The 21,737-nt window shown below is 45.4% G+C and overlaps 1 protein-coding gene across 8 annotated transcripts in view; it reads right to left on the reverse strand.

The window, feature by feature from the left end:
- Positions 1–21,737, reverse strand: part of CAST (calpastatin) — a 189,116-nt gene that overhangs the window by 98,826 nt on the left and 68,553 nt on the right. The window contains exon 1 of one of the 8 annotated variants that reach the window (XM_044275988.1): positions 20,873–20,979. The exons of the other annotated variants lie outside the window; for them this stretch is intronic. The gene's annotated coding sequence lies outside the window, so the exon portion shown is untranslated. Of the gene's footprint in view, positions 1–20,872; positions 20,980–21,737 lie in introns of those variants that run through there. 8 annotated transcript variants of the gene reach the window in all.

A 21,737-nucleotide genomic window follows, 5' to 3' on the forward strand; every position in this document is an offset into this window, starting at 1 on the left:
TACAGGAAACGTTTCACCTCTGTAATTGCAAACAAAGGCTTCTGTACCAAATATTAACACTGATTTTCTCAGGTGTTCAAATCCTTATGTTCAGCAGTGCAAGAGAAATAAATTCTTTAGAAATCATACAATGTGATTTCCTGAATTATTTTTATTCTGTCTCTCAGAGTGGGAATGCACCTACAATGTGAATTTCAGACCCCTCTATGATTCTGGGAGAACTTGCAAAATCGCAGGGTGTTCAAATACTTCTGTTCCTCACTGTATATATACACATACAGTATATAGCGGTATACATCAGTAGGATATATATACACACACACACACACAGTATATAGGGGTATACATCAGTAGGAGATATATATATATACACACACACAGTATATAGAGGTATACATCAGTAGTGTGTATATATATATGTATAGAGTGACACATCCTGATGCAAAATATTACAGGGTTGCCTAACAACTGACACAATGGTCGTCTGACTCATGCCATGCGGATTGCATGGGAGGAGGTCCAAGCCTCGGAGACACACCCTTGCCTGACTGAACGGATTTTATTTTTTTTGCAAAGAGAAGGTTAAGAATGTGAACTTTCCTACTGTCTGCAAAGTAAAGCTCTGATGCAAGCCCGGCACATTGCAGATAACAGCCCAGACAACTACCTCTCTGCTGCATGGCTTCCTATTCATCACTGTGCTAAACAGCTGGTTCTCAGCATGGTCCAATACAGTACATGCATTGCTGATCTCTCATATATGGGCTGAGCGTCATCATTCTTTTAATGTAAGGTAAAACTTACTGGGGGTCATTTACAAATATTGTGATGCCAAAAGATCAGGCTGCATTTACATTCAGCAATCACCTCTTCTGTATGGGGACAAGCGATAGCAAGTCTCCATAGACAATCATAGTTTCTGGCAGAAGATCCCTGTTTATACAGGCTCATCTGCTGCACAGAAACTATGATTTTTGGTGCCGGATGAAAAACATGATCACCTGATGTACCAACCAGTGTTTGCTCATTGCGTCTACAGAACCTCCAATAATCGGTCTGTGTAAAAGCAGATCCTGAAGCAAAGAGCAGGAAAGCTATACACCTCCGTCCTCCAACTGCTTCAGAAGAAGCAAAAATTATACATGTTGAGTGAATTTGGGGATATGGTGCCAAATGACTGACATTATTGCTCAGCCAAAACTTCTGCTAGGCCTCATCCAGGCAGCCATAACACAGGCAAAAGTCCTAGCCTAAGAGCATTACATACCCATAGGACAGGTCAGGACTGAAATCCATTAAAAGGCACACCTCATGCACACGAACGTGGTGTGTTTTGCGGTCCACAAATTGCGGATCCGCAAAACACAGATGGCGTCCGTGTGCATTCTGCAATTTGCGGAACGGCATGGACAGACATTAATATAACTGCCTATTCTTGTCCGCAAAACGTGGACAAGAATAGGACAGGATATATTTTTTTTGCGGACCACGGAACGGAGCAACGGATGCGGACAGCACACAGAGTGCTGTCCGCATCTTTTGCGGCCCCATTGAAGTGAATGGGTCCGCATCCGAGACACCAAAACTGCGGCTCGGATGCAGACCAAAACAATGGCCGTGTGCATGAGGCCTAAGGCCTCATGCACACGACCGTTGTTTTATTCCGTGTCCGTTGTGCCATTTTTCATGATTTTCTGCAGACCCATTGACTTTCAAAACTCATGGATCCATTGTGCTTATTCACATACCACTGACCATGGAGACTACTTTGGAAGCAAAACATGCCCATAGAAGTCTATGGGTCAATAAAAACCAAGGACAGAACATGGATGCTATTTTTCACTGATTCACTGCATGAAACAATAATAAAAAAAGGATTTATGTTTTTTGCAGATGAAAAAACTAATAAACCATGATAACAAAATAAATTTAAAAAAAAATGCACCCTGAACTTTACAGATGCAACATTTGGATGCAACGCAGGCAGAGTATTTGCATCAGCAAAATGCGCCGGGACGTGTGAGTGAGGCCTATGGATGCAAATGCAGAAGCATTATGGCCCTCAGAATGAGCCCTTAAAAGCCCTTGAACAAGCCCTGAGCCCTATACAGGCACATGGACACCATCTCTGTAAGGCCTCCTGCACACGACTGTAGGTGTCCCATTGCCGTGTAGCGGATCCGCAATACACGGGCGCCATTCCGTGTGCATATAAATCTATATAACAGATCTATACTGTCAGTTTGTTAACGCTTTTCTATGGCCATTACTTTTAAATATCTGTACTTTCATATTTCCCAAATGTCAAATGATGTAGCTATGATGTCATGTGAAATGCACAATTTGCGGGTTTCTGTTAACCAAAATAACCTAATTACAGGTTTTAAACTGGGCTCTAACTGATGACACTCGAGCAGAATATCACTGATGCCGGCTAAATGTAACACATAGGAGGTAACTAGTATGTGGTAGCCTGAAATGCCTCCTAAGGCCTCCTGCACACGAACGTGTGCTTCCCGTTGCCATATTGCGGACCGCATTTGCGGATCCGCAATACATGGGCGCCGTTCTGTGGCCTTTCCGCATCACGGATGCGGACCCATTCACTTAAATGGGTCTGCAAATCCGGAGATGCGGAACAGAAGCACGGAACAGAACCCTACGGACGAACTACGGAGTGCTTCCGTGGGGTTTGGTCCTGTACTTCCGTTTCGCAAAAAGATAGAACATGTCCTATCTTTTTGCGGAATGGCCGGATCGCGGACCCATTAAAGTGCTGCGGCAGCCTCAGGGACGGTGTTCGTGCATTGCGGCCCGTATTTTGCTGGCTGCAGCACAGCCACGCACGCGTTCGTGTGCAGGAGGCCTAAGAGTGGCCTTCATTCTGGCAGACCTGGACCAAGCACACAGTACATGTGAACGGCTGATGTGTAATGCAGCCGCAGGGGCCAATGTATCACTAGACACAGGTTCCCGGGAAATAATATGGGGGGATATAAAGACTGGAGCTGAAAAGCACCGCTACAGAGCATATACACACAGATATGCAGTATTTACAGGCTACATTTGGTTCTATTCCTTCCTACTTATGAGGGGTGTGCGTGTACAGGCTGAAAACAATGGAGTATTCCAGCAATAGACCAAACAAGCCCTCAACAATGTATTTACTTACATTTCCTGTAATCTGCCGGTAGACAATCAACTTAAACTACTACATGCAAGAAAACACATATGGAGGTTTCTATGAAAGATCGCGGAAATCTTTTCCAAAGTCATATGGTGTTTAAAAGGGTTTTTCCCACAAACTACACTTATCCCATATACCCAGGAAAGGGAATATGTGACGTCCTGGAGACCCAAGAATGGAGAAGTTGGGCTCATTGCATGACTACTCTTCCATTCATTATTGTCGATGACCGCACCGAGCAGGACCCCCGCACATATCGTATGTCCTGTGCTGTGGATAACTGTAAGCACTAAAAATCCCTTAAACACTTTAAAACCCTGGGAATACACTACTGTTGACCCATCCTCAACATAGGTCATCAATATCTGATCTGTGGGGGTCTGACTCTCGGCTGTTTGAAGAAGATCCACACCGGGCACAGCGCGTACATTGTAAAGCGGCTGTGCTTGATACTGCAACCCAGGCTGTTTCACCTGAATGGGACAGAGGTGAAAACTGACCATATGACCCATGAATATGACATCACTGGTCCAGAAAGGGGCTCAGTGGAGTGCCAAAGCTTCTTCGAACAACTGATCGACAGCCGTACTGAGAGTTGAACCCCCACCGATCAGATATTGATAACCTTTTCTGAGGATAAGCTATCAATATTAGACTCCCAAGGCGACTGGTGACTTCATACCATACATAGTGCCACTGCCTAGACCTAAGGCTGGAAACACACATGCAGTCTTTGATGCAATTTACGGTAAGTTGCAGTTTTTGATGCATTTTTTTCATCCAAAGCCAGACGTGCATACATACAGGAGAAGCATTATTGTGGTAACAGGTTTTTTTTTTGTCATCAAAGCCAGATTTAATATGTTGAGCAACAAAAAATTACGTAACCGTTGTGTTTTTTGTTCTGTAGTTTTAAGATGACTTCCTTTCCATTTATTTTTTTCAAATAGCAGCATGCTCTGGGTGTTTATTTCAGGAGTTTTCCTAAACACTACGGGTGCATTCATATGACTGTATGTATTTTGTGATCCGCAAAAAATACGGATGACATCCTTGTGACGTCTGTGCTGCATCCGTATTTTTTGCGGATCCATCGTAACAATGCCTGTCTTTGTCCACAAAACAGAGAAGAATAGGACATGTTCTCTCTTTTTTGCGGGGCTACAGACATACGGATGCGGACATCACACGGTGTGCAGACCCATAGAAATGAATGGGTCTGCCTCCTATCTACAAAAGGTCATGTGAATGGGGCCTACTCAAGAGGAAAAATGAAAAAAAAAAAAGTATCAAATTTATTTTTGTAAAAATGCATGAATTTCATGGCATTTACTTACATGCCAAAAAAGCCCCCAAACTAATGTGCTCCTGGCTTTGAGTAAAAAAAACTAAAACCCAAGAAAAACTGCCCCAAAAACTGCATGTGTGATTCTAAGCCTTTGATTTGGAAAAGATTCAACAATCTAATGTTCATCGAGACAACCCAACTGTCCTAGAAAAGCAAACGTCACGGAACTGAGGGTGCGGCATGTTTGATTTCAACATACCTGATCCTTCATCGAAGATTTCCAGTAGGAGGCTTTCGTGTGGCTGTCATACTGGTTTGCGCAGGAGCTGTATATTTAGCTGAAGACTGAAAAGTACGCTATCACATGTAATTGGGAAAGGCTGTTGTTGTGGCCATTTTTCCACTGAATTATTTTAATGACCAAAAAATTGAGGAATGTAAAAATCTGTAGCCCTTACATGCAGATGCACGTTTATCTAGAAAAACAGTTCTAGGGGCATCTCCTGGAAGTGCTGCGGTCTCTGCTGGAATTATGGTCTGGTTCTCCACCGTATAACTAATGTCTCAGCTACACCATTGTTATGCTTGATCCTGGGAAACCAGGAGAGTGGCCAAAAAAGGGCATAATATCTGCATTACCTTTAGACAATGTTCGCATGTGGCATATTTGTTGCAGATTTGACAGTGAAATTCTGCAGTGAAGTATAGTACAATGCATATGAATAGCTCCACTCCTCCATGAATGGTTCCAAGTCTCTGCATGTCTTCTAGCAGATTCCACAATATGTCCACAGCCATATTCGTCAGCTGAGTGAGGACACGTCTCTATGTGTCAGATAAAAGACAGCCAAGCCTGCTACTTGTGGCAAATGTCAAAGCCACTGCCAGAGGAACACTACGGAGTGCTTTCTGGGGTTCCGTTCCCTGCTTCCGCACCGTAAAAAGATAGAACTTGCTCTATCTTTTTGCGGAACGGAAGGATCGCAGATCGATCCCCATGCGACGGCCCCACCGGCCGTGCATTGCGGACCGCAGCACGGGCTTCACAAGTTCATGTGAACGAGCCCTAAAACAATCTTTTTTTCCAAGCAGAGCCCCAGAAAAAAACAAAACAAGCAATGGATGTTTAAAATGAGCCAACCAGAAAAACACACAAGTTAAGAAAAACACTACTGCAAGAAACGTTTGTACTACATTTCATAATTCCCATAGACTTACTTCTAACATCTGGAGGTGATGCAAAAAAATAAAAAATAAGAAAAAAATGACAACACACACACAATAGTCGAGCAAAGACAATAGAAAAAAACTGTGGGCCAAAATTATTATAGTCCGGCGGCGTATATCGGGCTATGATAATCAGGCTCGCTGGTGGCAGTCCGCGAGCCTGAACTGAGCTCTATGCTAGCCTCTGGCTGGCATAAATTCAGTGTTCTTCTACGCCAAAAAACTGGTGAAGATGATAAATGTAGTGGTGGCTGCTGGCCCTGCCCTCTTCTGGGACAGTGGCAAAGCTGGATGAGTAACGAAAAAGTTATATTTTGTGACTTTTTCAAGCCACAAAATTGACAACTCTAAATGATAAATTTGGTCCTGTGTGAATCTACACTTCAGGCTACATGCACACGACCGTGGGGTGTTTTGCGGTCCGCAAATCGCGGATCCACAAAACACGGATGGTGTCCGTGCGCGTTCTGCAATTTGTGGAACGGCACGGACAGACATTAATATAACTGCCTATTCTTGTCCGCAAAGCGCGGACAAGAATAGGACAGGTTATATTTTTTTTGCGGGGCCACGGAACGGAGCAACGGATGTGGACAGCATACGGAGTGCTGTCCGCATCTTTTGCGGCCACATTGAAGTGAATGGGTCCGCATCCGAGCCGCCAAAACTGCGGCTCGGATGCGGACCAAAACAACGGCCGTGTGCATGAGGCCTAAGGCTACATACACACAAAGGTTTTTTGTTTCCGTGTCCGTTTGTTTTTTGTGCGGCTAGGATATGGACCCATTAAAAAAATGCAGTCCGCATCAGTATGTCCGTTCTATAGCCCCGCAAAAAAAAAATAGAACATGTCCTATTCTTGTCCGTTTTAGGCATTGTTGCAATGGATCCGCAAAAAAAAAAAACTAAAAACGGATGGCAATTTGTGGACCGCAAAACACATAAGGCGGTGTGCATGTTGCCTAAGGCTACTTTCACACTAGCGTTAATATTTTCCTGTATTGAGATCCATCATAGGGGTTCAATACCGGAATAAAAGCTTTTGTCCCCATTCTTTGTCAATGGGGACAAAACTGAACTAAACAGAACGCTCCAAAATGCATTCCGTTACGTATAGTTGCGCTCCCATACCAGAGAACAAACTGCAGCTTGGTGTAGTTTGCTTTCCGACCTGTGATGCGGAGCAAGACGGATCCGGCATGACCCCCAATGCAAGTCCATGGGTGACGGATCCGTTTTCTCTGACACAATAGAAAACGGATCTGTCCCCCATTGACTTTCAATGGAGTTCATGACGGATCCGTCTAGGCTATGTTACAGATAATACAACCGGATCCGTTCATGACGGATGCAGATAGTTGTATTATCAGTGACGGAAGCGTTTTTGCTGAGCCCTGCTTGTAACTTGCGAGGTGGGGCCTCCACGATCTGTACTTGTTAGGGCTCATGCACATGACCGTGGTTTGGGCCTTCATCTGATCCTTTTTTTTTTTTGCAGGTCGGATGCAGACCCATTCACTTCAATGGGGCCGCAAAAGATGCTGACAGCACCCTGTCCGTTCCGTGCCATCTGCACAATTATAGAACATGTCCTGTTCTTGCCCGCATTATGGACAAGGATAGGACTGTTCTATTAGGGGCTGGCCATTTCGCAAAATGTGAACCACAAAACAGCCAATGGTCGTGTGCATGAGCTCTTACTTCAGCATATTCCTCTGACGCTCAACTGGAAAAACGTGATGTGAACAGGCTCCTGCAGTAATTGCTCTGTAATAGTCCTTCAGAAGCTAATCCATGACTTCATTTACAAAGGCCAGAGCACAAGAGGTAACAGACGTGGTTCCATGACATCATGCCTGGAGGTTTCTGTAGGGTATCATCTAGTGTGTCTGGATCAAAGAAAATACATGCAATGCAATAACCATATAATCTCCCTGATGACATGATCTCGTCATGCCCCCTCGTCAGAAAATCACACAGGTATTCTAGAACCGGTCTAGAGACAATGAATATGACGCTCTGTACAGTATAAGAGGACGGTATAAGGACACAGCACCAGAGTTTCCAAAGTTACTTGTTGTGTTTTGAACCACACCTGGGAAAGGTACAGCGGAAAGTATGTGTGAGAACACTCCCCACCCTGGAGTGTGCCTACTCTACAGAAATAACACCTTCTGAACCTTTCACATCACGTTACGCAAGACACTATCTGAGCCAAAAACATTGGTAATCTACAGGGCAGGAATAGAAGGGGAAGTGGTGCACCAAGGACCACTGAAATTACCCATTAGGGTCCATTCACACATCCATAGAACGGGTCCGCTTTCGTTCCGGGCGCGGACCCATTAATTCTCAATAGGGACGGAAAGGATTGTCATTGTGCTGCATTTCTGGTCCGCGGCTCCGTACTTCCGGTCTGCGGCTTGCAGAAAAAAATAGAATAAGGCTACATTCACACGTCAGTATTTTTCTATAATCCGAATTTCGGTCCGTTTTTTGCGGATCCGTTGTTCCTGAAAATGTTTCCGTATGTCATCCGTTTTTTGCGGATCCGCAAAAAACGGAAACATGTATACATTTCAATAATCAAATAAAGTTGTTTGGATTTCTTTGAAAAAAATAAAAATGAATAAAAAAATATTTGCCATGTGTTTCCAGGAACGGATTCCGCAAAAAACGGAAGACATACGGAATGACATCCGAATGTCTTCCGTTTTTTGCGGAACCATTGACTTTGCATTGTACCAGGATCCGATTTTTCAGGAACATAATAGGACATGTTTTATATTTAAACGGACATGCGGAACGGAACAACGGAAACGGACAGCACACATTGTGCTGTCCGATTTTTTCCAGGACCCATTGAAAATGAATGGGTCCTGATCTGGTCCTGATCTGTTCCGCAAAAAACGGAACAGATCAGGAAAGAAAAAACGGACGTGTGAATGGACCCTAAGTCCTATTCTTGTCGGCAATAGCGGACAAGAATAGGCATTTCTATAGGGTTGCCGGCCCGGTGTATTGCGGATGCCATTCCAGGAGTTTACAAGTGATTAACTGCAGTGGGAGCAGTGCCACAGTAACCAGCTCTGTCCACCACACAATGGATGTAGTGTGGCCCAGACTTCAGGTGCTTGAGCAACTGCAGAACAGCTGATCGGTGGGATGTGTTTGATGATGGACCCCCACGATTAGGTATTGATGGCCTAACCTGAGGATAGCCCATTGCTTGTAAAATGGTGGATAACCCCTTTAATAACCAAGCGAATTTTGGGGCCGACGTTTTGTTTTGTTCTCTTCCCATCTTCAGTTGACATAGCTGTACGAGGGCTTGTTTTTTTGTGCGACAAGTTGTACTTTTTAAAATAACCATTTAATGGGTTATATAAAGTATTTGAGAAACTGTGAAAAAAAATATTTGTGGGATGGAAATGTAAAAAATAAAATACCACTCCATCAAAAAAAAAAAAAAAATGAAAACCTAAAAAAGGTCGCTTTGTATATTTTCACTCTTTTTATTTTTTACTTTTAACTTTTTTCTTTTTCCACCGACAGAGCTGTGCGAGAGCTCATCTTTTGTGGGCCGAGCTGCAGACTACCTTTGTGTACATTTTACTTTTTGATAATTTGTAAGTCAACTTTTTTGGGGGAAGGCAAGGTGGTCAAAAAGACAATTCTGGCATTGAAGATTTTTTTCTTACATCATTCACCTTGCATGATAAATAACATGACATTTTAACTTTATTTTTTACTAGCTGAAGGACCTTGCTTCGCTCGGGTATATTTAATCTATTTCATTTAATGTTTGTGTGTGTCGTTAAAAGATATCAACACTATCCACTATAACAGTGACATATCTACAGCACCCCGCCCCCTCAACAGTGACCTCCACAGCCCCCGCCCCTTAACACTGACCCCCCCCCACGGTGCCCCGTCCCATTAAATTGGACCTCCACAGCAGCTCACCCCTTGGACCTTTACAGCAGCCTTCCCCTTTAACAGTGACTTTCACAGCATACCACCCCCTTAAGGCCTCTTTCACACTACCGTTTTTTTTTTCCGTTTTGCGGTCCGTTTTTTGCGTTCCGTATACGGAACCATTCATTTCAATGGTTCCGCAAAAAAAACGGAATGTGTTCCGTATGCATTCCGTTTCCGTATTTCCGTTCCGTTGAAAGATAGAACATGTCCTTTAGGCCTCATGCACACGACAGTTTATTTTCACGGTCCGCAAAAACGGGGTCCGTAGGTCGGTGATCCGTGACCGTTTTTTCGTCCGTGGGTCTTCCTTGATTTTTGGAGGATCCACGGACATGAAAAAAAAGTCGTTTTGGTGTCCGCCTGGCCGTGCGGAGCCAAACGGATCCGTCCTGAATTACAATGCAAGTCAATGGGGACGGATCCGTTTGACGTTGACACAATATGGTGCCATTTCAAACGGATCCGTCCCCATTGACTTTCAATGTAAAGTCTGGAGTTCTTTTATACCATCGGATTGGAGTTTTCTCCAATCCGATGGTATATTTTAACTTGAAGCGTCCCCATCACCATGGGAACGCCTCTATGTTAGAATATACTGTCGGATATGAGCTACATCGTGAAACTCAGATCCGACAGTATATTCTAACACAGAGGCGTTCCCATGGTGATGGGGACACTTCAGGTTAGAATATACTACAAACTGTGTACATGACTGCCCCCTGCTGCCTGGCAGCACCCGATCTCTTACAGGGGGCCGTGATCAGCACAATTAACTCCTCAGGTGCCGCACCTGAAGGGGTTAATTGTACTATCATATCCCCCTGTAAGAGATCAGGGCTGCCAGGCAGCAGGGGGCAGACCCCCCCCTCCCCAGTTTGAATATAATTGGTGGCCAGTGCGGCCCCCCCCTCCCTCCCTCTAGTGTAATAAATCGTTGGTGGTACAGTATGCGCCCCCCATCGCCCCCCCTCCCTCCCTCTATTGTAATAAATCGTTGGTGGCACAGTGTGCGCCCCCCATCGGGCCCCCCCTTCCTCCCTCTATTGTTATAAATCGTTGGTGGCACAGTGTGCGCCCCCCATCGGCCCCCCTCCCTCTATAGCAGTAACAACATTGGTGGCAGTGTGCGGCCTCCCATCTCCCCCCATCATCATTGGTGGCAGCGGAGTTCCGATCGGAGTCCCAGTTTAATCGCTGGGGCTCCGGTCGGTAACCATGGCAACCAGGAAGCTACTGCAGCCCTGGTTGCCATGGTTACTTAGCAATAGTACAACAGTAGAAGATTCATACTTACCTGCTTGCTGCTGCGATGTCTGTGACCGGCCGGGAGCTCCTCCTACTGGTAAGTGACAGTTCTTTAGCAATGCGCCGCACAGACCTGTCACTTACCAGTAGGTGGAGCTCCCGGCCGGTCACAGACATCGCAGCAGCAAGCAGGTAAGTATGAATCTTCTACTATTGTACTATTGCTAAGTAACCATGGCAACCAGGACTGCAGTAGCGTCCTGGTTGCCATGGTTACCGATCGGAGCCCCAGCGATTAAACTGGGACTCCGATCGGAACTCCGCTGCCACCAATGATCGGGGGGGGGGGGGAGGGAGGAGATGGGAGGCCGCACACTGGCCACCAATGTTGTTACTGCTATAGAGGGAGGGGGTCCGATGGGGGGTGCACACTGTGCCACCAACGATTTATAACAATAGAGGGAGGAAGGGGGGGCCGATGGGGGGCGCACACTGTGCCACCAACGATTTATAACAATAGAGGGAGGAAGGGGGGGCCCGATGGGGGGCGCACACTGTGCCACCAACGATTTATAACAATAGAGGGAGGGAGGGGGGGCCGATGGGGGGCGCACACTGTGCCACCAACGATTTATAACAATAGAGGGAGGGAGGGGGGCCCGATGGGGGGGGCGCACACTGTGCCACCAACGATATTCAAACTGGGGAGGGGCTGTTGCCTGGCAGCCCTGATCTCTTACAGGGGGATATGATAGTACAATTAACCCCTTCAGATGCCGCACCTGAAGGGGTTAATTGTGCTATCATATCCCCCTGTAAGAGATCGGGTGCTGCCAGGCAGCAGGGGGCAGTCTTGTACAAAGTTTGTAGTGTATTCTAACTAGAAGCGTCCCCATCACCATGGGAACGCCTCTGTGTTAGAATATACTGTCGGAAAGGAGTTTCACGATGTAGCTCATATCCGACAGTATATTCTAACATAGAGGCGTTCCCATGGTGATGGGGACGCTTCAAGTTATGTTCGGGTGTCCGCCTGGCCGTGCGGAGGCAAGCGGATCCGTCCAGACTTATAATGTAAGTCAATGGGGACGGATCCGTTTGAAGATGACACAATATGGCTCAATTTTCAAACGGATCCGTCCCCCATTGACTTTCAATGTAAAGTCTGGACGGATCCGTCTGAGGCTACTTTCACACTTAGAAATGTTTTAACAATATAATGCAGACGGATCCGCTCTGAACGGAGCCACCGTCTGCATTATATGAACGCAAGTGTGAAAGTAAAGGGACTCCTGACTTTACATTGAAAGTCAATGGGGACGGATCCGTTTGCAATTGCACCATATTGTGTCAACGTCAAACGGATCCGTCCCCATTGACTTGCACTGTAATTCAGGACGGATCCGTTTGGCTCCGCACGACCAGGCGGACACCAAAACGACTTTTTTTTCATGTCCGTGGATCCTCCAAAAATCAAGGAAGACCCACGGACGAAAAAACGGTCACGGATCACGGACCCCGTTTTTGCGGACCGTGAAAAAAAACTGTCGTGTGCATGAGGCCTAAAGCTGACAGTCTGCAGTTAAAGCACATCTTGTTCGTTTCATTTCAAATCCATTGTGGTGGTGTATAGAGCCAAAAATATCACAATTGTATCGATGTCCCAATATTTATGGACCTGACATATAAATCTATATAACAGATCTATACTGTCAGTTTGTTAACGCTTTTCTATGGCCATGACTTTTAAATATCTGTACTTTCATATTTCCCAAATGTCAAATGATGTAGCTATGATGTCATGTGAAATGCACAATTTGCGGGTTTCTGTTAACCAAAATAACCTAATTACAGGTTTTAAACTGGGCTCTAACTGATGACACATGAGCAGAATATCACTGATACCGGCTAAATGTAACACATAGGAGGTAACTAGTATGTGGTAGCCTGAAATGCCTCCTAAGGCCTCCTGCACACGAACGTGTGCTTCCCGTTGCCGTATTGCGGACCGCATTTGCGGATCCGCAATACACAGGCGCCATTCTGTGGCCTTTCCGCATCACGGATGCGGATCCATTCACTTCAATGGGTCCGCAAATCCGGAGATGCGGAACGTAAGCACGGAACGGAACCCTACAGAGTGCTTCCGTGGGGTTTCGTCCCGTACTTCCGTTCCGCAAAAAGATAGAACATCTCCTATTCTTGTCCATTTTGTGGACAAGGATAGGCATTGTTGCAATGGATCCGCAACAAAAATAAATAAAACAGATGACATACGGACGTCATCCTATTTTTTTGCGGACTGCAAAACATATGGTCGTGTGCATGTAGCCTAATTCACACGTCAGTGTTTTGGTCGGTGATTTCCATCAGTGATTGTGAGCCAGAACCAGGACTGGAGCCTCCGCAAACATAAAGGTATAAGGGAAAGATCTGCACCTGTTCTGGGTTTAGAGACGCATCTGGTTTTGGCTCAAAATCACTGACCGAACACTGAATGTGTGAATGATAATGGTGGTCATACATGGCAGTCTCATCCATAGGACATGTAATGGCACACTCATCAGCTTGTTGAGGGGGAGCAGGGAGCAGAGACTGAAGGGGGACAGTGAATCCTCCGAATGGGAGCAGTGGGGGATCCGTAAGGGGAGTTGACTTATTTTATCATTTTACACCATGGTAAACCATAAAATAAACAAATAATTTAATTCAGTAAATGGCCGGACAACCCCTTTAACACCTTGGCGACCTCCGCTGAGTATATGGTGGATGTCTGGCCTGAGCGGATGACATATCCGGTAGGCGTATTCTATTTTACATACACAGCAGACATCTTCCAGCAGTGTTTGATCACATACATTTAACCTCTCAAATGCCAAGGTCAACTGCGACCACAGCATCCAAGTAGTCATTTAGAGGGAGGGCTTAAAGGGAACCTTCATCTGCACTATCCTGCCCTCACGGAGGACAGCATAGTATAGTGACAGACGCACTGATTTCAGCAGTCTGTCACCTCTGTGATGGCAGTTAGCTTAGAGTACTGATATACCGAACCCCACAGAGTGCGCCACTGCTCTTGTCCCCCCGCCTCCAGACAATGGGGCGCTGCTGCTAGATGAGGCTAATTTATAATGAGCCGTGTGCCTCCTCATGAATTAGGCACATCTGTGGCAGTCCTTGCACCTGGTATAAAAACTACGGCAGCCCCTGGTTGGCAAGCGTAAATGTTAGTAAATTTGCCACGACCCCCGTCCCAATCACGCCCAACTGGCGGACACGGCGTAAAGCGGTCCATGTGATTAAATATTGTCGCACAGCTGGTTAAAAAAAAGGGGTCTTTTTTTAACCAGGGACTGTCTAAATCACCGATCTTATTAAATAACCCCCCATATATTTTCACCTTTCTCCATTTTACAAATAAACAAAAAAAAAAAACATCATTGGTATTGCCACTTCTGAAAATGTCAAACTATCAAAATATAAAACTATTTATCCTGCGGGGTGAACGCTGCAATGGGAAAAAAAAAAAAATGCCAGAATCGACTTTTTTTTTGGTTGCGTCCACTTCCCAAATTTTTTTTATTGAAAAAGTGATTGCCAAGCGAAAAACATGAGCCCCCACAGAGCTCGTAGATGGAAATATTAATAAGTTATGGGTATCAGGATATTGCAATGCAAATAATTTTATATATATATAATTTAGGCCTCTTGCACACGACCATATGGCTTTTTCAATATTTTGCAGTCCGCAAAAAATGATGTCCTTGTGCATTCCGTTTTTTGCGGAATGGAACAGCTGGCCCCTGATAGAACAGTACTATCCTTGTCCGTTATGCGGACAATGATAGGACATGTTTTATCTTTGAACGGAAAAACGGAAATACAGAAATGGAAGGCATACGGAGTACCTTCCGTTTTTTTTGCGGATCCATTGAAATGAATGGTTCCGTATACGGAACGCAAAAAACGGAACGGAAACAAAAAAATGTTCGTGTGCAAGAGGCCTTACTGGATAGATAAAAACAAAAATGAAAATTGCCCCAATCCTTAAGGGGTTAAAACCAAATTCCTAGTAACTGAATCTGATTAAGCATCTGTTGGAAGTGCTGGAAAAACAAGCCTGAGCTATGGAGGCCCCACCTGCTAATATCTTGGTGCCATATACCACACAACCCCCCAGAGGCCTTATGGAAAATACTGTTTTGGCTGCGTGAATTTTTTTCTTGGTTTTCTGGTTTGAAAAAAAAAAGCCATGAAATTCTTGTGTTTTTTGTGTCTTTTTGGGTGAACAACAAAATGCGAAGGAAGCATAAAATTCTAGGAAATTATCTTAAAACTCAACTACATAAAACTGTATTTGTTATTAACGTATTTGAAACAGGTATATGGTATCAAGACACAGAAAAATCTAGTATTTGGCCCAAAAACAATATTGATAACAGCATGTGCTACTTTGAAACCTTCCATTCTTTGATAAGCGCCAAGTTGAGAAATATGGCCCATCACTTGGACAGTGCGCCAGTCCTAGTAACAAAGCTCCCCCCTACTTACTAAATGTTACAGTATGCGATGGAGTCCTAAGTATTCATTGGTTTGGAGATAACATCTGAACATGCAAACGTATTGGGGAGAGACTGGGCTGCTCGCTGAACCAATTGCTCAAGTCCTTGGCATTATTGCCTTACAACTCTGGAATCCTGAGTTCAAATCCTCAGATCAAACCCAATCGGTGCCTCGGTTTACATGGGTTTCCTTTTGAAAAAAACCGTACTGACCGGTCAATTGGTTTCTGATGTAACTGCAAATCTCTTTCGTAGGAAAGTCAGTTGTAAGCTCCATCGGTAGAAGAGACTGATGGGAATCTCTGTAGACCCGCCGAATATATAGGTATAAGCTCTCATACACAAGACCGTTCGGTGTTTTGCAGATACAAGCTGTGTGACATCCACATTTTGCGGAACGGAACAGCCGGCCCCTAATAGAACAGTCTTATCCTTGCTCGTAATGAGGACAATAATAGGACATGTTCTATAATCTTTTCTGGCCCCATTGAAGTGAATGGGTCCACATCCAACCCCCCCAAAAATATGGACAAAAAATACGTCTGTGTACATGAGCCCTAAGGTATGTATTTTGCGGTCTGCAAACTGTGAACCTGCAAAATAAGGATCCCAGGGGTGAACATCCTGTAATTTTTTCAGGCCCCATTGACAAAATGCCTGTTCTTGTCCTCAAAATGGACAAGAATAGGACATGTTTTATCTTTTTGTGGGACGGATATGCGCACATAGGGGTGCAGTTAGCGCACAGTGTGCTGTCCGCATTTTAGTGGCCTCATTGAAATGAATGGGTCTGCATCTGATCTGCGGATCGGATGCAGAAAAGAAAAACGGTTGTGCATGAGCCCTAAGCAGCAGTGTCAGAGCAGAGTGGTCACTATCGGTTAGCAGTCGTGTACACACTCAATCATTTCATTGGGCAGAGACATCAAACCATGTGTGTCCAGATTAAATGACCATTTCACTCTGCTTGTACAGACTGGGGGTCATTTACTAAGACTGGCTTTTTATGCTGCCATAAGATTCGTCAAGGAGTGTGGCGCATCTGCGGCCTGGCCATGGCTGGAGAAGTTTTTCGTTGACATTTACACCTGAATGTGAAGGGCTTCATGCACACAAACATATGTTTTCTCCGTGTTCATTCTTATTTTTTTGCAGCCTGTACGCGGAACCAATCACTTCAATTGGGCTGCAAAAAATGGAAAGGATTCCGTGCCCGTATGTCCACCTGGCCATGTCCTATTATTGTCCACATTACGGGCAAGGATAGGACAATTCTCTCCCCAAAATATGGAATGCACATGGCCGGTATCCGCGTTTTGCGGATCTACAATTTGCGGACCGCAGAACATCCAACGGTCATGTACATGAGTCCCTAATGTAGGTAAACTTGCTGTGTTCGTCCCAGCACAGTCCCCGACGCGCCCCTTCCTGCCAAACCGTCGACCATGACATAAAACTGGCCATGTGACTAAATATTGTTGTACATCTGGTCAAAAAAGCGACTTGTGACTTTACAGCTGAAAAAGTCGCAAGTCCCTCGATAAAGTCCCATTGTGTACTCAGACGGCATTGTCTCAGCTCAGTGTTACTATTCACGTTTGGGTGCGTTCTCTAAGGGAGTTTAACATTTGCCTGTGGGGCTCGGCCCTTCCCTGCATTCATCAAATGTTACATACAGCTGTCAAAACACCCATCTACAGTATGAACAGTCACAAATTGTAGGAATTTTTGCTCATCTTCCTCATAATTTCTACTTTAGCGCTTGGCTGCTTGCAGTAGTAGTAGACTGCTGTCAGGCATAGCATACAGGTAGTAGGCCCCCTATTCCCTGGTCTCTGTTATGGGGTCACAATGTAAAGCGCCATTAAAAGGGTTTTGCCATCTCAACATCTGCCCTATCACTAGGATCTGGGACCTGCTCCTATCTCCAGAATGGGGACCCTGAACTGAGGGAGAGTGCACTGTGCATGCCCGGCATCCTCTCTGTTCGCTGCTATGAATGGAGCGCTGCATGCTCACTCAGCTATTTTCGGAAGTCCCATAGCAGTGAATGGAGAGCAAGCTGCGCAAGCATGACCACCTCTCCATTCACTGCTGTGAGACTGACGAAAATAGCCGAGCAAGCTTTTGGCTATTTTTGGAACTCCCATAGTGGTGAATGGAGGGTGTCCGCAAATGTGTGGCTGTTCTCCCTTCACTTTGAGGGCCCTGCTCTGGAGATGGCATAAGGTCCCAGAGGTGGGACGCACACCAAGCTGATATTGTAATGTTGAGATGGGAAAACCCCTTTAGGTTTTACATACTGGAACCCCAATGGATATATTAAAGCCCCGACGGAACCCTGATGGAGCCCATTATAGGACAACTATAGGACTAGTGGGGAACCATTCTAAAACAGAACAAACGCCATGATGCTAGTGTGAACAGAACACAATGTTAACACTCACACACACTGGGGCCAGCATTACAGGAGTTCAGTTAACAGTATCGGTATATCTGGACTGCGCTGGTAGGCCTCATGCACACGGCTGTTTTGATCCGCATCCGAGCCGCCTGTTTTTTGCGGCTCGGGTGCGGACCCATTTACTTCAATAGAGTCGCAAAAGATGCGGACAGCTGTCCGCATCGTTGCGCTGTTCTGTGGCCCCGCAAACAAATATAGCATATTACAGTGGAAGTCTATGGTGAACGGATGCCACTGTATGGTATCTGTCTGAGGCATCCGTTTACTGTATACATTTTTTGTATATGGTAAACGGATGGGAAAAAAGTGATGTGAACCCGGCCTAAAGTGATCAGATACAAACCCAGGTCCCGAGCACTGGCACAAAGGTGCTGCCCCATAAGCAGTGATGGTCAGTTCGCCAGCAACACACGCGGGCTGCCATCTTTAGTAAGGTAGACTCACCCGTCCGGCGATAGACAGGTAAGCCCTTACCTGTGCCGGGAGACGGTCTGAAATCAAATGCGGTCACCGGGAGCAGGCAGTTCCAAGAACAGCTGCCGGGGGCCTTCATCGGGCTGTTCATGGAACTGCCTGCTCCCGGTGACCGCATTTGATTTCAGACCGGCTTCCGACACAGGTAAGGGCTTACCTGTGCATCGCCGGACGGGTGAGTCTACCTTACTAAAGATGGCAGCCCGCATGTGTTCGCTGGCGAACACTGCGTACTGACCATCACTGCCTATAAGTCACCATCCACCTGCAGATAAATGAAACATATACACTGTATACTGCTGATATACCAAACTGAAGCATATGTAACAGACAGCCAATAGCACGGGCCTGTGTGCAAAACATGGCTTATTCCAGATGAAAACATGCAGACAAATTGGGCTACTTTCACACTGGCGTTTCTGGGTCCGCTTGTCAGATCAGTTTCAGGGCTCTCACAATCGGCCCAAAACGGATCAGTTTTGCCCTAATGCATTCTGAATGGATAAGGATCCTGTCAGAATGCATCAGTTTGCCTTCGTTCAGCCTCCATTCCGCTCTGGAGGCGGACACCAAAACGCTGCTTGCAGCGTTTTGGTGTCCGCCTGACGATGCGGAGCCAAACGGATCCGTCCTGACTTAGGCCTAGTTCACACAACCGTATGGCTTTATTTGTTTTTTGCAGTCCGTTTTTCACGGATCTGTTGTTCCGTTTTTGAGTTCCGTTGTGTTTCCGTTTTTCCGTTCCGTTTTTCTGTATGCTATTTACAGTATACAGTAATTACATAGAAAAAATTGGGCTGGCCATAACATTTTCAATAGATGGTTCAGAAAAAACTGAACGGAAACGGAAGACATACAGATGCATTTCCGTATGTGTTCCGTTTTTTTTGCGGACCCATTGACTTTAATGGAGCCATGACCCGTGATTTACGGCCAAATATAGGACAAGCTCCATCTTTCAACGGAACGGAAATACGGAAACGGAATGCATACGGAACACATTCAGTTTTTTTTGCAGAACCATTGAAATGAATGGTTCCGTATACGGACCGTATACGGAACACAAAAAAACGGCCCGTACACTCGCAAAAAAAAGGTTCGTGTGAACTAGGCCTTACAATGTAAGTCAATGGGGACGGATCCGTTTTCACTGACACAATATGGTGAAATTAAAAACTGATCCGCCCCCCCATTGACTTTTAATGTAAGTCAGGACGGATCCGTTTTGACTTAGACTTTTTTTTTTTAAGAATAATGCAAACGGATCCGTTCCGAACGGATACAAGCGTTTGCATTATCGGTGCGGCTCCGTCTGTGCAGATACAAGATGGATCCACACCGAACGCAGGTGTGAAAGTAGCCTTAGGCCTCGTTCACATTTCCATATTTATCTGTGTTTTATCCGTGAAGGATCCGTCTTTAGTCTGCGGGTCCTTTTTTACCTCCATGTGTCATGGTAAGACCTTATGCACACGACCGTATGTATTTTGCAGGCTGCAAATTGTGGAACCGCAAAATATGCCATTTTTTGCGGACCCATAGACTTCAATGGGTGTGTTTGGTCCATATCTGGAACCAAAAGTAGTGTGTGTCACCGTGAAATCACTGGTGTGGGAACAAACACATTATAATGAATGGGTACGTGTGCTGTACGTGAAAAATGCAGAGCACACGCGTGCATGAAAAACGGGAATGTGAACGAGGCCTAAAGCAGAGAGGAAAAAGCACTAGCCTATATGCGCTGCTATGGTCCCAGCCACCAAAGTGGCCGATGCTTTTTCCTATAGTGTGCAAGCATGACCACCACTGATGGATTGAAGGGTGGTCGTAACCCCTGGGTATGAGCAATGTATAATGATGCGGTAGAATAATGAATCCATCCAGCAAAGGAGGCAATATGGACAATCACTATCCATTAGTAAGGGCCTTGTATTAACTTTCTCTACATGATAAAAGCCATTTGCCGGAGTGAGACACCCCCTTTAAGTCTAGGCCTGGGATAAGACAGTAGTAAGGATAGTGTCTTGCGCTGCTTATCTCTATAGATTATACAATTACTAATAATTAACCGGCTTTCATCAATTTCACTATAACCACAGATTTACATTCTGTTCTCGTACCTAATATTGCAGTAAGAAGCCGGGTCCCACCAGTGACACGGATATGCCTTTTATCCCCCAGGTCACCCTTGTCAGTGGCTCGGGACTGAAGGCACAGGCGAATAACACCACACCCTGCACATAAAACTCCCCAGAACTTCTCCATCGCTCGTAAGGATTCCTTGCACCACATGCACGCAGACCTTTGTAGATACTTTGCCTACACTACGCACCCACCCATCTCAGACAAGTCACCGTAAACCTGTGTCACAAAAAGAAACGCCACCGTCCTGCCAGCTGCTGTCACAGCAAGACTGACAGAGCTGCAGTAAAATAAAACCGTACCTTATTTCAAGAGCCCTGCGTCCTCACTGATATCCTGCACTGCAACCACAACATCAGAGTTTCTTTTCGGTGTGCTGGCAAACCCCTCTGCTACGTCACCAGGCTCTTCCCAAATCTCATGCACACATGACATGACAGGGCCATCCCAAACTGCAACTGTAAGAACCCTAATCTCCACCCAAAGGAGTGACTAGCTCGTCCCTAGCACTTAACCCTCTGAGGCCATGTACGCTGCAGAAATATGCTGTGATCTGCATAGTAAAAGTCAAGCACCACACAGCAAATGAAAAGATGTAATAGTAAAAGATGCAACATTTTCACTACAGAAAACACACAGTACTAATGTATTATGGGATATTAATTATATTACAAGGGCTGATAATATCCCATAAGGAGCTGGTGCATATTTCTATGAGAGAGTTTTCTAGGAATGCTCTGTGACGAGGTCAGGAGGGAGAAGATAAGCTGTAACAATCAGCAACTGTGAATGGTGGATCCTGTGTTATCTACATATAGGTGATATCTGTCATTCAAAAGGTACATTTACACTGGGCGGATGAGAAGACAATTATCGTGAAGGAAGCGTTCCTTCCTGACAATTGCCTTCTCGTCAGCGGAGGTGAAAAGCTGCGTTTACATGCAGCAGTCCCCTCCACTGTATGGAGATGAGCGTTGGCTACTGCCATCGATCGGCCTCATACAGATTCATTGTTTCTGGTTAGCAGAGCTCTGTTCCACCAACAGAAAGGATGACTGAGGTGTCCGCAACAGAGATCATTTCACTCGATGAACTAGCGGTTTTTTCTTATCCATTGAGTGATCTGAGGCCCCTTTACATGGGCAGATTATCAGGAAAAAGCATTTG

This window comes from Bufo gargarizans, chromosome 1 (assembly GCF_014858855.1).
Source record: "Bufo gargarizans isolate SCDJY-AF-19 chromosome 1, ASM1485885v1, whole genome shotgun sequence".
Taxonomy (NCBI): domain Eukaryota; kingdom Metazoa; phylum Chordata; class Amphibia; order Anura; family Bufonidae; genus Bufo; species Bufo gargarizans.